The sequence below is a fragment of the Ranitomeya variabilis genome, chromosome 2 (assembly GCF_051348905.1).
Source record: "Ranitomeya variabilis isolate aRanVar5 chromosome 2, aRanVar5.hap1, whole genome shotgun sequence".
In the NCBI taxonomy this organism is placed as follows: domain Eukaryota; kingdom Metazoa; phylum Chordata; class Amphibia; order Anura; family Dendrobatidae; genus Ranitomeya; species Ranitomeya variabilis.
In genome coordinates, this window is record NC_135233.1 from 498466208 (window position 1) to 498484364 (window position 18157).

Below are 18157 nucleotides of genomic sequence, written 5' to 3' on the forward strand. Positions count from 1 at the left end.
TTTCTAGACGGAGGCTCCAGTATTTGGTTAAATGGAAGGGCTATGGTCAGGAGGATAATTCTTGGGTTGTCGCCTCTGATGTTCATGCAGCCGATTTGGTTCGTGCCTTCCATGTGGCTCATCCTGATCGCCCTGGTGGTTTTCATGAGGGTTCGGTGATCCCTCCTCAAGGGGGGGGTACTGTTGTGAACTCTGTGTTCAGGCTCCCTCTTGTGGTCACTGGTGGTATGGTGTGACTTTTGCTTTGGGCTCCCCCTGGTGGCTTTGCCTGTTATCCTGCTGGTCTCTGGCTATCAGCTGGTTCGTTATCCTCTGTGAGGTTCCTATATAGCTCTGTTTTTCTTCCACTTGTTGCCGGCTGTCGATGTAATCAGTGCTACTCAGATTCCTTCTGACTACCTTGCTCCCAGTCCATCCAGGATAAGCTAAGTTTTGTTTGCTCATTTTTTTGATCAGCAGTGTTTATCATGTTTTCTGTTCCAGCTTGCTAAAATGTAATTCCCTTGCTTGCTGGTTGCTCTAGTGAGCTGAGTTTCTCCCCACACACCGTTAGTTGGTGTGTGGGTTCTTGAAATCTCAGGATGGATATTTTGTAAGGGTTTTTTATTGATCGCATAGACCCCTGCTCTATTTTCTGCTCTCTAGTAGGGTTGAGCGATACCGTCCGATACTTGAAAGTATCGGTATCGGAAAGTATCGGCCGATACCGGCAAAGTATCGGATCTAATCCGATACCGATACCCGATACCAATACAAGTGAATGGGACTCAAGTATCGGACGGTAAATCAGCCCTTTCTGTCCTTCTATATGGGGTTCTGGAGGGGGGGGAGAGTGTGGGCGGTGCGTGGGCGGAGACTGCGTGTCTCTGTGCGGGCGGGGTCTGTGCGGGCCTGCCAGGGATCTCATTCTATGCGGCCGGCGCTGTATGCCCAGGCTTGATGCGGCGTGCCGGGGCTTGATGCGTCGTGGGAGGGCTCTGCGGCGTGCTGGGGGGGTCTATGCAGCGTGAGGGGCTCTCTGCGGCGTTCTGGGGCGTCTATGCGGCGTGCTGGGGGATCTATGCGGCGTGAGGGGCTCTCTGCGGCGTTCTGGGGCGTCTATGCGGCGTGCTGGGGGGTCTATGCGGCATGCTGGGGGGTCTATGCGGCGTGCTGGGGGGTCTATGTGGCGTGCGGGGGTCTCAGCGGCGTGCGGGGATCTCTGCGGCATGCTGGGGGGTCTCTGCGGCGTGGGGGGGTCTCTGCGGCGTGGGGGGGGTCTCTGCGGCGTGCGGGGGTCTCAGTGCGGGCATCGTCCGATGGGACTACAAGTCCCATCGGGCTATGCCTGCTACACTGACAGTGATTGACACATTAGCCAATGATGGGACAGTAGTAGTCCCATCATCCGGCTAATGTGTTGAATGAAAAAAAAAAATACTCCATACATACATTCTACATACATACATACATATAGACATACAGTACATTCATACATTACATACATGACATACATTACATTAAACATAGATTACATACTCACCATTACTTGTCATTTTGATCCCCGAAGCCAGTGTCATCTATAAAAAATGTGAAAAAAACAAACAACCAATATACTCCCTGTCCGCAGAAATCCACGAGTGTCCCACGACGATCTCCCGTGGAGAGCAGCAGCATCAAATAATGCGACCGCTCTCTAGGGGCTCAGAAACACAATGACGGGAGGAAGGTATCCTTCCGCCACTGTATTCCTCCGCCGCTGTAAAAAAAAAAGTCCCTAGTCTCACTTTATGGCATTTCTGTATGAGACATTTTCCCATGCAGCAATTATACAAAGTGACACTTTGAACTCAGGTAACCTCAGTGATGCACTGCAGGAGCCATTGTCTCCTGTCAGTGTGTCACTGAGGGTCCTATAGAGCAGTGACGTCACCCGATGTCACTGTTCTATAGGGGAGATCGTCGTGGGACACTTGTTATTAATTGGACTACGGCGGACAGGTAGTATGCGGTTTATTATTTTACGTTTTTTGCAGGTGCTGAAGTATGGTAAGTATGGTGAAATGAAGAATATTAAAATACTTTTTCCTAATGTGTGCGTGTTTTATTAACCCTTTTCTTACTATTGGATTAATAACGGATAGGCGTCTTATTGACGCCTCTCCGTTATTAACCCGGCTTAATGTCACCTTACGATAGCAAGGTGACATTAACCCCTTATTACCCCATATCCCACCGCTACACGGGAGTGGGAAGAGAGGGGCTAAGTGCCGGAATTGGCGCATCTTACGGATGCGCCATTTTCGGGGCGGCTGCGGACTGGTATTTGTAGCCGGGGGGGGGCCAATATCCATGGCCCCTCTCTAGGCTATGAATATCAGCCCGCAGCTGTCTGCGTAGCCTTTCTGGCTATAAAATATAGGGGGACCCCACGTCATTTTTTGGGGGGGTCCCCCTATTTTAATAGCCAGTAAAGGCTACGCAGACAGCTGCGAGCTGATATTCATAGCAGGCTACAAATATTGGCCCCCGGCCGTCGGCTTTCCCCCTCTGGCGCAGAAAATTGCGCGGGAGCCCACGCCGTTTTTTTCCATTTTTTTTTTTTTTAAATTCAACGCTCATAAAGGCCTCTTTCACCCTTGCGTCAGTACGGGTCCGTCGCTATGAGTCGAGCTGACGTACCGACGCACGTTGTGAAATTTGTACACGACGTGGGCAGCGGATGCAGTTTTTCAACGCATCCGCTGCCCATTCTGAAGTTCGGGGAGGAGGGGGCAGAGTTTCTGCTGCGCATGCGCAGTAGAAAATGGCAGACGCGACGGACAAAAAAACGTTCACTTGAACGTTTTTTCGTGCCGACGGTCCGCCAAAACTCGACGGATCCGTTGCAGAACGGACGCGACGTGTGGCCATTCGTCGCGATCCGTCGCTAATACAAGTCTATGGGGAAAAAAATGCATCCTGTGAGCACATTTGCAGGATCCGTTTTTTTCCGCCAGATCCGTTTTTTCAGTTGGATCCGTTGTTTTCCGCCAGATCGGTTTTTTTCCACCGGATCCGTTTTTTTCCGCCAGATCCGTTTTTTTTACATTGGATCCGTTTTTTTCTGCCAGATCTGTTTTTTTCCACCGGATCCGTTTTTTTCCACCAGATCCGTTTTTTTTCCGCCAGATCCGTTTTTTCCTGCCGGATCTATTTTTTTCCGCCAGATCCGTTTTTTCTCATAGAGTTGTAATAGCGCCGGATTGCGCCTGATGGCCACACATTTCATCCGTTTTTTGCAGGATTCGTTAAAAAAAACTGTTTCCGCCGGACGGAAAACTCATAGGAACGTTTTTTGTCCGTTATTTTTCATGCATGTTTCCATTCAAATCATGCACATTTTCCGTTTATTTATTTTCCAAAAACCTCATCAAAACCTGCATCAAAACTGCATGAAAAACCGCACCAAAAACCTGCATCAAAAACAGCATCAAAAACCGCACCAAAAACCTGCATCAAAAACCGCACCAAAAACTGCATCAAAAACCGCACCAAAAACTGCATCAAAAACCGCACCAAAAACCTGCAGCAAAAAAGCACCAAAAACTGCATCAAAAACTGCATCAAAAACCGCACCAAAAAACTGCAGCAAAAAACTGCAGCAAAAAAAGCACCAAAAACTGCATCAAAAACCGCATCAAAAAGCTACATCAAAAACAGCACCAAAAACTGCACCAAAAACTGCATCAAAAACAGCACCAAAAAACTGCAGCAAAAAAGCACCAAAAACTGCATCAAAAACCGCATCAAAAAGCTACATCAAAAACAGCACCAAAAACTGCATTAAAAACCGCACCAAAAACCGCATTAAAAACCGCATCAAAAACTGCACCAAAAACTGCATCAAAAACCGCATCAAAAAGCTGGAGCAAAAAAAGCACCAAAAACTGCATCAAATACTGCACCAAAAACTGCATCAAAAACCGCACCAAAAACCTGCAGCAAAAACTGCATCAAAAACCGCATCAAAACTGCAACAGTATTTTATGCAGGTTTTGATGCAGTTTTTGGTGCAGTTTTTGATGCGGTTTTTGATGCAGGTTTTGGTGCGGTTTTTGATGTAGTTTTTGGTTCAGTTTTTGATGCAGTTTTTGGTGCTTTTTTTGCTGCAGGTTTTTGGTGCGGTTTTTGATGCAGTTTTTGGTGCTGTTTTTTATGTAGCTTTTTGTTGAGGTTTTTGATGCAGTTTTTGGTGCTTTTTTTGCTGCAGGTTTTTGATGCCGTTTTTGATGCAGTTTTTGGTGCTTTTTTGCTGCAGGTTTTTGGTGGTTTTTGATGCGGTTTTTGATGCAGTTTTTGGTGCTGTTTTTGATGTAGCTTTTTGATGCGGTTTTTGATGCAGTTTTTGGTGCTTTTTTTGCTGCAGGTTTTTGGTGCTGTTTTTGGTGCTTTTTTTGCTGCAGGTTTTTGATGCCGTTTTTGATGCAGTTTTTGGTGCTTTTTTGCTGCAGGTTTTTGATGCAGTTTTTGGTGCAGTATTTGATGCAGTTTTTGGTGTTTTTTGCTGCAGGTTTTTGGTGCGGTTTTTGGTGCAGCAAAAAAGCACCAAAAACTGCATCAAAAACCGCATCAAAAACTGCACCAAAAACTGCATCAAAAACCGCACCAAAATCCTGCAGCAAAAGCACCAAAAACTGCATCAAAAAACGCATCAAAAACTGCACCAAAAACTGCATCAAAAACCGCACCAAAAACCTGCAGCAAAAAAAGCACCAAAAACTGCATCAAAAACTGAACCAAAAACTACATCAAAAACCGCACCAAAAACATGCAGCAAAAAAGCACCAAAAACTGCATCAAAAACCGCATCAAAAACCTGCAGCAAAAAAAGCACCAAAAACAGTTGCGGTTTTTGATGTAGTTTTTGGTTCAGTTTTTGATGCAGTTTTTGGTGCTTTTTTGATGCAGGTTTTTGGTGCGGTTTTTGATGCAGTTTTTGGTGCAGTTTTTGATGCGGTTTTTGATGCAGTTTTTGGAGCTTTTTGCTGCAGGTTTTTGGTGCGGTTTTTGGTGCAGTTTTTGATGCGGTTTTTGATGCAGTTTTTGGTGCTTTTTTGCTGCATGTTTTTGGTGCGGTTTTTGATGTAGTTTTTGGTTCAGTTTTTGATGCAGTTTTTGGTGCTTTTTTTGCTGCAGGTTTTTGGTGCGGTTTTTGATGCTGTTTTTGATGCAGGTTTTTGGTGCGGTTTTTCATGCAGTTTAGTTTTGATGCAGGTTTTGATGAGGTTTTTGGAAAATAAATAAATGGAAAATGTGCATGATTTGAATGGAAACATGCATGAAAAATAACGGACAAAAAACGTTCCTATGAGTTTTCCGTCCGGCGGAAAGTTTTTTTTTACGAATCCTGCAAAAAATGGATGAAATGTGTGGCCATCAGGCGCAATCCGGCGCTATTACAACTCTATGAGAAAAAACGGATCTGGCGGAAAAAAATGGATCCGGCAGGAAAAAACGGATCCGGCGGAAAAAAAACGGATCTGGTGGAAAAAAACGGATCTGGTGGAAAAAAACCGATCTGGCGGAAAACAACGGATCCGACTGAAAAAACGGATCTGGCGGAAAAAAACGGATCCTGCAAATGTGCTCGCAGGATGCATTTTTTTTCCCCATAGACTTGTATTAGCGACGGATCGCGACGAATGGCCACACGTCGCGTCCGTTCTGCAACGGATCCGTCGAGTTTTGGCGGACCGTCGGCACGAAAAAACGTTCAAGTGAACGTTTTTTTGTCCGTCGCGTCTGCCATTTTCTACTGCGCATGCGCAGCAGAAACTCTGCCCCCTCCTCCCCGAACTTCAGAATGGGCAGCGGATGCGTTGAAAAACTGCATCCGCTGCCCACGTCGTGTACAAATTTCACAACGTGCGTCGGTACGTCGGCTCGACGCATAGCGACGGACCCGTACTGACGCAAGGGTGAAAGAGGCCTTTATGAGCGTTGAATTTAAAAAAAAAAAAATGGAAAAAAACGGCGTGGGCTCCTGCGCAATTTTCTGCGCCAGAGGGGGAACGCCGACGGCCGGGGGCCAATATTTGTAGCCTGCTATGAATATCAGCTCGAAGCTGTCTGCGTAGCCTTTACTGGCTATTAAAATAGGGGGACCCCCCCAAAAAAATGACGTGGGGTCCCCCTATATTTTATAGCCAGAAAGGCTACGCAGACAGCTGCGGGCTGATATTCATAGCCTAGAGAGGGGCCATGGACATAGCCCCCCCCCCCCCGGCTACAAATACCAGTCCGCAGCCGCCCCGAAAATGGCGCATCCGTAAGATGCGCCAATTCCGGCACTTAGCCCCTCTCTTCCCACTCCCGTGTAGCGGTGGGATATGGGGTAATAAGGGGTTAATGTCACCTTGCTATCGTAAGGTGACATTAAGCCGGGTTAATAACGGAGAGGCGTCAATAAGACGCCTATCCGTTATTAATCCAATAGTAAGAAAAGGGTTAATAAAACACGCACACATTAGGAAAAAGTATTTTAATATTCTTCATTTCACCATACTAACCATACTTCAGCGCCTGCAAAAAACGTAAAATAATAAACCGCATACTACCTGTCCGCCGTAGTCCAATTAATAACGAGTGTCCCACGACGATCTCCCCTATAGAACAGTGACATCGGGTGACGTCACTGCTCTATAGGACCCTCAGTGACACACTGACAGGAGACAATGGCTCCTGCAGTGCATCACTGAGGTTACCTGAGTTCAAAGTGTCACTTTATATAATTGCTGCATGGGAAAATGTCTCATACAGCAATGCCATAAAGTGAGACTAGGGACTTTTTTTTTTACAGCGGCGGAGGAATACAGTGGCGGAAGGATACCTTCCTCCCGTCATTGTGTTTCTGAGCCCCTAGAGAGCGGTCGCATTATTTGATGCTGCTGCTCTCCACGGGAGATCGTCGTGGGACACTCGTGGATTTCTGCGGACAGGGAGTATATTGGTTGTTTGTTTTTTTCACATTTTTTATAGATGACACTGGCTTCGGGGATCAAAATGACAAGTAATGGTGAGTATGTAATCTATGTTTAATGTAATGTATGTCATGTATGTAATGTATGAATGTACTGTATGTCTATATGTATGTATGTATGTAGAATGTATGTATGGAGTATTTTTTTTTTTCATTCAACACATTAGCCGGATGATGGGACTACTACTGTCCCATCATTGGCTAATGTGTCAATCACTGTCAGTGTAGCAGGCATAGCCCGATGGGACTTGTAGTCCCATCGGACGATGCTCGCACTGAGACCCCCGCACGCCGCAGAGACCCCCCCACGCCGCAGAAAACCCCCCCCCACGCCGCAGAGACCCCCCCCACGCCGCAGAGACCCCCCAGCACGCCACAGAGACCCCCGCACGCCGCTGAGACCCCCGCACGCCGCATAGACCCCCAGCACGCCGCATAGACCCCCCAGCACGCCGCATAGACCCCCCAGCACGCCGCATAGACGCCCCAGAACGCCACAGAGAGCCCCTCACGCCGCATAGATCCCCAAGCACGCCGCATAGACGCCCCAGAACGCCGCAGAGAGCCCCTCATGCCGCATAGACCCCCCCTCACGCCGCATAGACCCCCCCAGCATGCCGCAGAGCCCTCCCACGCCGCATCAAGCCCCGGCACGCCGCATCAAGCCTGGGCATACAGCGCCGGCCGCATAGAATGAGATCCCTGGCAGGCCCGCACAGACCCCGCCCGCACAGAGACACGAAATCTCCGCCCACGCACCGCCCACTTTACATTATAGTGATTTTAGCACTGTGGGGACTTCCGATTCCGATACCCGATACCACAAAAATATCGGATCTCGGTATCGGAATTCCGATACCGCAAGGATCGGCCGATACCCGATACTTGCGGTATCGGAATGCTAAACACTACTCTCTAGTACTAGTGGGCCTCTTTTGCTGAATCTGATTTCATCCCTATGTATGTGCCTTCTTCTTACTTCACCGTTAATATTTGTTGGGGCTTCTATATCTTTGGGGATTATTTCTCTGGAGGCAAGCAAGGTCTTTCTTTCTCTTTAGGGGTAGCTAGTTCCTCAGGCTGGCTTGAGACGTCTAGGAATTTTTTAGGCACGTTCACCGGCTACCTCTAGTTGTTTTGGATAGGTTCAGATTTGCGATCAGTCCAGTTACCATCTCCCTAGAGCTCGTCCTTAGTTTAATCACTTGCTGATCTATTTGTGATCCTCAGCCACTAGGGATCATAACAGTAGACACACGGAATCTGAAGAGCACTGAATACATTGATAGCAGGCAAGGAACTGAGTATCCAGGTGGGCTAAATAGAAAACCAACCGAGGATAACGAACCAGCTGATGAAGCCAACCTGCAGAAGGACAACACTACACAGTACCGCTTGTGACCACTAGAGGGAGCCCAGAAATAGAGTTCACAACAGTACCCCCCCTTGAGGAGGGGACACCGAACCCTCATCAAGACCCCCAGGGCGATCAGGACGAGCTGCGTGGAAGGCGTGAACCAAATCGGCCGCATGAACATCAGAGGCGACAACCCAGGAATTATCCTCCTGACCATAGCCCTTCCACTTAACCAGATACTGAAGTCTCCGTCTAGAGATACGAGAATCCAAAATCTTCTCCACCACGTACTCCAATTCGCCCTCAACCAGCACCGGAGCAGGAGGCTCAACAGAAGGAACCACAGGTACCACATACCTCCGCAACAAAGACCTATGGAACACATTATGGATGGCAAACGATGTCGGGAGATCCAAAAGAAAAGACACCGGATTAAGGATTTCCAAGATCTTATAAGGACCGATGAAGCGAGGCTTAAACTTAGGAGACGAGACCTTCATAGGAACATACCGAGAAGACAGCCACACCAAATCCCCAACACGAAGTCGGGGACCCACACCGCGGCGGCGGTTGGCAAAGCGCTGAGCCCTCTCCTGTGACAATTTCAGATTGTCCACCACATGGCTCCAAATCTGCTGCAACCTATCCACCACAGAATCCACCCCAGGACAGTCAGAAGACTCAACCTGACCTGAGGAAAAACGAGGATGGAAACCAGACTTGCAGAAAAAAGGCGAAACCAAGGTAGCAGAACTAGCCCGATTATTAAGGGCAAACTCGGCCAATGGCAAAAAAGTCACCCAATCATCCTGATCAGCAGAAACAAAACATCTCAAATAAGTCTCCAACGTCTGATTAGTTCGCTCGGTTTGGCCATTAGTCTGAGGATGGAAGGCCGACGAAAAAGACAAATCAATGCCCATCTTAGCACAAAAAGTTCGCCAAAACCTGGACACAAACTGGGATCCTCTATCAGACACAATATTTTCAGGAATGCCGTGCAAGCGAACCACATTCTGAAAAAATAGAGGAACCAAATCAGAGGAGGAAGGCAGCTTAGGCAAGGGCACCAAATGGACCATCTTGGAAAAACGATCACACACCACCCAGATGACAGACATTCTCTGAGATACTGGCAGATCCGAAATAAAATCCATGGAGATGTGCCTTCCTCTTACCTCACCATTATTATTTGTTGGGGGCTTCTATATCTTTGGGGATTATTTCTCTGGAGGCAAGAGAGGTCTTTCTTTCTCTCTAGGGGTAGTTAGTTCCTTAGGCTGGCTCGAGACGTCTAGGAATTCAGGCACGTTCACCGGTTACTTCTAGTGTGTTTGGTTAGGTTCAGATTTGCGGTCAGTCCAGCTTGCCACCTCCCTAGAGCTTGTCCTATGTTTGTTACTTAGCTGGAGTAATTTGTGATCCTCAACCACTAAGGATCATAACAGTATAGCAGGCCAAAAAGTGTTTAATGCATCGCAGAAGTGGGATAAAAAGAAGACCTGAATACATTTTTTTTTTCCTCCTCCCGCTTTTCCTTTGCTGCAGTCTGTTTAGCTTCTTTCATCCCCTTGAACTCTGGGTGGTTTTGAGCTCAGCTGCAGACATGGATGTTCAGACTCTGACTTCTAGTGTGGATCATCTTGCTGCACGGGTGCAAAGTATTCAGGATTTTGTTATTCATAGCCCTATGTCAGAACCAAAGATACCCATTCCTGAGTTGTTTTCTGGAGATAGATCTAGGTTTCAGAATTTTAAGAATAATTGTAAGTTATTTCTATCTCTGAGACCTCGTTCCTCTGGTGAATGTGCCTGAATTCCTAGACGTCTCGAGCCAGCCTAAGGAACTAACTACCCCTAGAGAGAAAGAAAGACCTCTCTTTCCTCCAGAGAAATAATCCCCAAAGATATAGAAGCCCCCAACAAATAATAACGGTGAGGTAAGAGGAAGGCACATACACAGGGGTGAAAGCAGATTCAGCAAATGAGGCCCACTAATACTAGATAGCAGAAAATAGAAAAGGGAATCTATGCAGTCAGTAAAAAACCCTTACAAAATATCCACTCTGAGATTTCAAGAACCCCCACACCAACTAACGGTGTGGGGGGAGAAACTCAGTCCCCTAGAGCAACCAGCAAGCGAAGAAATCACATTTTAGCAAGCTGGACTAAAAACATAATGAACACTGATAATCAAAAAATGATCAAACAAAAACTTAGCTTGTCTTGGAGAGACTGGGAGCAAGGTAGACACACGGAATCTGAAGAGCACTGAATACATTGATAGCAGGCAAGGAACTGAGTATCCAGGTGGGCTAAATAGAAAACCAACCAAGGATAACGAACCAGCTGATGAAGCCAACCTGCAGAAGGACAACACTACACAGTACCGCTTGTGACCACTAGAGGGAGCCCAGAAATAGAGTTCACAACACTCCAGCAGCAGTCAGAGGCAGGAGCGCCACAGTAACCAGGCTACCAAAGTACCTCAGCCCCCTGACTGACTTACACCATCCCCCTAACTTACTCACTTCTTAACCATGACTTTATCTCCACAGCACTCCGCATCCCACACCCAGCATTGACAACTATCCAGGTACTCTGACCTCTCCATGGATCCTCCATTACCCACATCATGCCAGTCTTTATCCTACTAATGACTATTTCCCCCATCCCTCCTCTTTTTGCAGCAATTCTATCTTGCTACCCTGACCTGGGGTTTCGGCATCCCATTGTTTAAAACCCCTCAATAAACAAGTAAGCATTTTTTTCTTGTGCCTCTATTCCTCAGTACAATATCACACTGGTAGGCCCTAAGTGGTCCCTTTCCACGAAACCAATTATTTGAAGCATATTCTCTCTTTGCATACATTCTCTTGTTTATTTTATTTTTTCACATTAGCATATTGTGTATTAAAGTTCAGTGATTATTATTCTCATGCATTGTTTTTTCTTTTGCAGCGTTGCAATGATGAAGAGCCAGGATGGGTCGAAACGTCTACAAATGTTATATTCAAATGCTATATAGTCGCTTTGCATTATAATTTTTCCTCCCTTGCTACACATACTTGATTCTAATAAATTTATGCATCACCTAAACGCAAGAGTGTGCAGTGAAGTTATACTATGTTGTACTGGGACCACTTGACCCATTACACCAGCACCTCGCATCTGACCAAGGGCAGGCCATAACTGATAACACCGCTACTGCAGCTGCTGACATAAGGAGTCAGTTTTGTTGACATGGACAAGGAGTCACTTTTAGGGCATGACTTGGATGCTGTACAGACATCACGGGTTCCGGGTTTTCGGTCACGATAGACACAGATGTGAAGTCACTGACAGGACTCGATTCGGACACCATCCAGACAGCGCCAGATCTGGATCATGGTCAGTACTGGATTCGGATACTGGAACAGGGTCCGACTGTACGGACAAAGGAATGCTAACCAGTTAGACACTGGTGCAGGTTTGGCGTCAGGGTTCACATACCACAAATGCGGCTGCAGACACAAGTACCACAGGTGCAGGTTCAGTCACAGGCACCACCAGGAGTGGTGTCAGGATTAACGTACCATGGATGCGGTTTCAGGTACAGATACCGCAGGATGCTAAGTCAGGCTGAATGTACAGCGGGTTTCAGACACAGGTATCGCTGGGAGTGGTGTCTTGTTTTATGCAGCGCGGGTGCAGTTTCAGGCACAGGTAACACTAGAAATGGTGTCAGGCTTCAAGTGTCGCAGGTGCAATTACAGGCACAAATATCGCATAAAGCGGTGACAGGTTTAATGTACCACAGATGCTGTTTCAGGCACAGTTACTGCCGGAAGGGGTGACAAGCTACAGGTACCGTGGGCGCAGTTATAGGAAACAAATACTGCAGAACTGGACAAGCTTAATGTACCATGGGTGTGGTTTCAGGCACAGGTATTGCCGGTAGTGGTGACAGGCTTAACGTACCACAGGTATGGTTTCAGGGTTCAGGTACCACTAGAGCGGTGTAAGGGTTCAGGTACGGCTGGAGTGGTGTCAGGATTCAGGTACTGCCAGAACGATGTTAGGGTTCAGAGACCGGCAGAGCAGTGCCAGGGTTCAGGTATCACACTACACAGAATATGATAAAAAATATAAACATACACTATATGGGATACGGGGACCTGGCTACTTACAAGTTGCACATAAACGCTAACTGGAAAATGTTGCTCAGACACCTCCCTACTTGGGAGAGTGCCTATTAGTACTAACGTCCTCTTAGTCATTAGGCTGAAGGTATTAGTAAAGTTTACAGGCTGCCCCTTTAAGAATCAGGGAGTGTGTGAACTAGGCACGCCACCAGAAGGTCTATGTAGCATGTACAGAGCCATGCAAAGGGGAGAAGGAAAAGGGACACTGGAGAGGAACCATACAGGGATGCCGGCATAGCGCTGCATGCCCCCTTACAGATTAGACTAAAGTTGGCCAATCCCAGATATCAGAGGGATTAGAGGGCTGACAGACTAATGTAAATGGAGTTGGGGGGTTGAGTTTTAACACGGACTATTTTGTTAATCTGTATATAAGCTGCTGCCAGAGCTGTCTGACAGCAACTTTCTTCACTTTCCCTTTTGGAACATTCTTTTGAGCTGAACATTCATTTGTATTGCAGAGATGGTAGAGATAGTTTTGTACAAAGTTGCAGGGCATGCTATAAACTTTCACTATTCAGGGGTAGCCAGTGGAGAAGAGCGAATCTTTTGAAATTTGAATTTGCTGACTTTGCCAAACTTTCCCAAAAAATTTAATTTGCAGTGAATGAATTTGAGCGAATTACATGATCCGCTCAAGTCTAGTAGCTAACATTGCACATAGAATATTAATCATTACTTGAATGAAGTAATGAATGAATGAATGAATAAGAAATCAGAGCAATCTATTTTTGAGTTTCTTTGAAGTCTATTCATCCAGTATAATCTATTTTATATATTCTATATATCACTGTATCACTTTTCAATTTACAAATCATTTCTCAAAAATGTTTTGGTATCACATTACCTAATATGATGTTGCCTTGCTGTGGCCATAACCCAATGTGCCACAACTCCACCTTCTATGTCACAGAAACCAGTAAGGACACCTCACGGCATCCAGAAACTTCTGTAGATATCAATGCTCGTTGTATAAATCCATAAGTAATAAGCTTCAAGTATACAGCAAAAAAAAAATGCTGTAAAAAACCTCAACTCTTTATTCCACTGTCAATCTGGCACTGATGTTCTGATGAGCCCTGTAGTCCTTGTTAACAAGCAGTGGTCATATGAAGTCTGCTTGTAAAGAAAACCAGGAGGCCCACCAGAAACCAAGCCTGGGAATTTGAAGATGTGAAATGTTTTTTATTATTTATGCTGTGGTTTATTGCATTTGTTGCTGTTTTATTTATGTTTTAGAATCTGGATAGCCTTTTTTAACATTATGTTATGAGCACATACAGTAAGTTAATTACCCTAATATGCAGTAGTTATTCAAGCAGCAGTTTAGGAGGAAGATTAAGCAAAAAATTAGATGCAAACCATTCTTCCAAAGCTTTGCTTTTAATTACCTTGGTTGTCGTTACTTGCTCAGTAGATCACTGTGCATTAAGTGATGGATATTGGAACCAGCATACTCTACCGGATGAGATGGGAGACATAATGCATGTGACAATTCTAATTTATTCATCCGTTCCCCATGTGTACTGTCATGTTATATACCGTCATGTACTCAAGGATAATACTACTGCAATCTAGTGCAGTTACTAGTGCGCCAAACACAACCAGACGCTGCTGAAGTCCATATATCAATCAGTGACAGTATGCACTAAAAATGATTAAAATCAAATGTACATGTAAGGGCAAGAGGCTAATCATAATCCAATTAAAACCAAGGATGGGAGATTACATTTATTGGGGAGAGGAAGAACAGTATTTTGTACATATTAAATCAGGCAGATTTTTTTCTAGCATATTAGTCTAACCTTTTCTCAATATCTGACATCCCTTGTTTTTAGATAATTACCAGAAAAAGATTTAGATACTGCAAAACTTTTAAAATAAACACATAAAAGAGTCATTAAAATGGCAAATGTTGTATATATCGGAGTGCCTCTTTATAGAAAAGAGACATAAACAATTGTTTTTGATGCCCATTAACATTGTTTCATCCTATCAATGAGCTATAGCTCAAGTTCGGGCTTGATAATATGTTGGGCCTGGCTACCTTTGTCATCATGCTACCTACCACAAATTAAATTGGGACCGATTATTTTTCACTTCTAAAGTTAATAAAAAATTACCTTAAAAAAAAATCACAAATCTATACTCTATAAAACAGCTTTATAAGGGCTTGTGCACACAACAGATATTCTCGTATGAGTACTACCTATGTTTCTCACGGATAGCACTCTTACCTATGACATTCTATAGGGCCGTGTATGTCATAATTAACTCAGACCTAGTGCTCTACGGAAAAAAATTATAGACATGTCCGATTTTGATTTGAGGGGTCGGATACAGCTTTGCCTTTTATTATCGCTTCTTTCATTCTTTTTACTTTGTCTGGCTTTTGCAGACTGCTTACTACAAAGCAACCATCTGACGCTTGCACATTCAAGAGATATGACTTCAAGTTCTATTCACAGTTTATGATTGTACATTGCTGGTAAAACAATTATTATCATGATTATTATGTGTTTTAATCTTTTTCATTTTTATTATTCCTGGCTTCCATTGCCTATGTATAAATGTGTATACACTCATTTATTATCTGTATCCTATGAAGGCCAAAGTTCTCAGTTGAGATGCTATGCAGATGAACACAGGAATAAAGAATAGAATTCTTTTATATATAAAATTACCTCCTTTCATATTATCTACACAGCATCAGTACCGTGCCCATATACGTATAGAACATGCGACAACATTCTATTCATCAGATGGTCTAAATGAATATAGGATCACCCAGTCTATAACATGCTCCACTAAGGCCGTGATTTATTGTGCCTCCTGTCCCTTCTCCAAAATTTGTATAGGGCTTACAACACGGGCTCTTAATTTAAAGGGAAGGTGCCATAAAAAAAATGTTTTCCAGCGATTGAAAAAATGTAAAAAATTAATGTTTAAATTTTCTTTAAAAATATTATAAATTGTTTAAAATATAGTAAAATATGAAAAATAATTTTAAAAGGTTTGGCATTTCCACTTTTAAACACTAGGGGGAGCAGCTAATGAAATTTGACAAAAACCTAGTGAACAACTAGCTCACATTACTGCACAGCAGTAATTATGGGCGGAGTCTGCTGACGTGTGTGTGTGTGTGTGTGTGTGTGTGTGTGTGTGAGAAGACATTTTGTTGGTGACTGCAAAGTTATACTGACAAGTAGACAGTCACCGAGGATGGCAGGCAGCAAGGATTCTGGGAGACATATGGTGGAGGGAGCAAAGTGACAGTAGCACAGAGTATTTCAGGAGAGCAGTGTGCTGGTCTATAGGGGGCACCCTGTTTGGTGCACGGAGCAGCCAGGGATTGTACATAGAGCGCTGTCTTTTATACACATGGATGGACCGTCTGCTCCACAGAAATCCAGGAAACATTTCTGTGGATTGATGGCCTGTTCTGATCCAGACTTTGCATGCAGACCCCATTCCCCTCCTTAGATCCTGTCTTCTCCATCCTGTCCTGGCGATGTGTGAAAGCGAGACGACAGGCGCAGTCTGGGGTGACGCTGGGGGGAAATGTAGCCATATAGTAACGATAAAAATGAGACCCCTCTCTTCAGCTGCCTCACCAGCCTTCCTCTGACTGCACCTAACTGGAGGTCATGCTGCCCCCTCTATTACCCCAAACCCGTGTGCAGGTGCTCAGCCAGAACCACCATAGAATGGGTCCTCTTTCTGAAGATAATACCGCCATAGTGTTCTCACATAATACTGTTATAGTGTTCTCACATAATACCGCCATATATATCACACATAATGTCGCCATATAGATCTCACATACCACCAGTGTTCTCACAATACCTCCATATAGATCACGCATAATACCACCATATACTTCACACATAATACCGCCATATAGATCACACATAACAGGGGGGAGAGGAGTGCATAGGAGAGGAGTAGATACACGGCCCATCAGTTAGTATCACACATAGGAAGATTAGATACACAGCTCAGCAGTCAGTTTCACACCGGATAGTATTGGATACACAGCTCAGTCAGTATCACACAGGATAGGATTAGATACACGGCTCAGCAGTCAGGATCACACAGGGGAGGATTAGATACACGTCTCAGCAAAGTATCACACAGGAGAGGATTAGATACACCGCTCAGCATACAGTAACACACAGAATAGGATTAGATACACGGATCAGCACACAGTATCCCACAGGAGAGGATTAGATACACGTCTCAGCACAGTATCATACAGGGTAGGATTAGATACACGGCTCAGCAGACAGTATCACACAGGGTAGGATTAAATACATGGCTCAGCAGACAGCATCACACAAGATAGGATTAGATACACAGCTCAGTCAGTATCACACAGGGTTGGATTAGATACACGGCTCAGCATACAGTAACACACAGAATAGGATTAGATGTACAGCTCAGCACACAGTATTCCACAGGAGAGGATTAGATACATGTCTCAGCACACTTTCACACAGGGTAGGATTAGATACACGGCTCAGCAGACAGTGTCAGGCCAGTCCCACACGTCCAGATAATTCCGGTACCGGAAAAATCGGTACTGGAGTTATCCATGTCCGTGTGCTCACGTGGCACATCAGTGTGCAAACATGCAGCAGCCGTGTGCCGCCCATGTGCCGACTGAGTACCACATGGACCATGCAGGAGACAGCGCTACAGTAAGCGCTGTCCCCCCAGCAGTGTTCGCTGGAGAGAAGGAATGAAAAATCACCGTTTTTTTAAATTATTTTTGTGTTTAAAATAAAGATCCTTGTCACCTGCAGCCTCCCACCCCCTGTGCGCCCGCCCGCTGGCATTAAAATACTCACCCAGCTCCCTCGATGCTTCCTCTCAGCGCCGCAGCTTGTCTTGTATGAGCGGTCACGTGGTACCGCTCATTACAGTGATGAATATGCGGCTCCACCCCTATGGAGGTGGGCGTGGCCAGATCACAGCAGGGAGCAGCTCAATGCAAAGTATAAGGTCTGATGCCGACCGCAGATGTCTATGCCCAGGGCTGCCGTATTTGAAGAGTGTAAGTGTCATGTAGCTACACTTACACTCCTGCAAAGCAAAATGGCGGTGCCCAGTGGCTGAAAAAATAATTAATAATAAAAAAATGTTAAAGTTAAAAAATGTAAATTTGTATTAAAAATAATTGTTTATATAAACAATCATTTTTAATACAAAAAAATTAAATGCGGCACCTTCCCTTTAAGGATGCGAGAACATGTTATGGACATTGCGGCTGCTAGAGAGGTGACTGATGTGAAGAGGTTGCGTACATTGCCAAGGCACTTTGAAAACTTTCATAACTGTGATCGTAGAAGGTTGAGAATGAGAGGTATTGACAGTGTTGTGCTGGGAGTACGTGAAGGTCAAACAAGTCACCTACTTAAAAATTTAGAAACAAAATGGATTTGGACCTTACAATACTTACAACCGTGTGGTCATAATGAAACTATGAATTTTGGCTTCTGACACACTATTGTATTTCCAGGACCATGTGATCAACGCGGACATTGACTTTGTGTCCTGTGACTGGACCGCGTTCCTTGACGCAGTTTTGAAATACGCCCCTCTTGATTGGCTAGC

At 45.1% G+C, this 18157-nt stretch overlaps 1 long non-coding RNA gene across 5 annotated transcripts in view; it reads left to right on the forward strand.

Annotated features, from left to right (window-relative positions):
* Positions 1-11415, forward strand: part of LOC143809668 (uncharacterized) — a 181421-nt gene extending 170006 nt beyond the window's left edge. For 2 of the 5 annotated variants that reach the window (XR_013222377.1, XR_013222373.1), the window contains 3 exons: positions 10916-10953; positions 11048-11114; positions 11319-11415. This is a non-coding gene — a long non-coding RNA (uncharacterized LOC143809668). The remainder of the gene's footprint in view (positions 1-10915; positions 10954-11047; positions 11115-11318) is intronic. The other 3 variants (XR_013222375.1, XR_013222374.1, XR_013222376.1) reach the window with 2 other exon arrangements.
* Positions 11416-18157: the final 6742 nt, after the last annotated feature.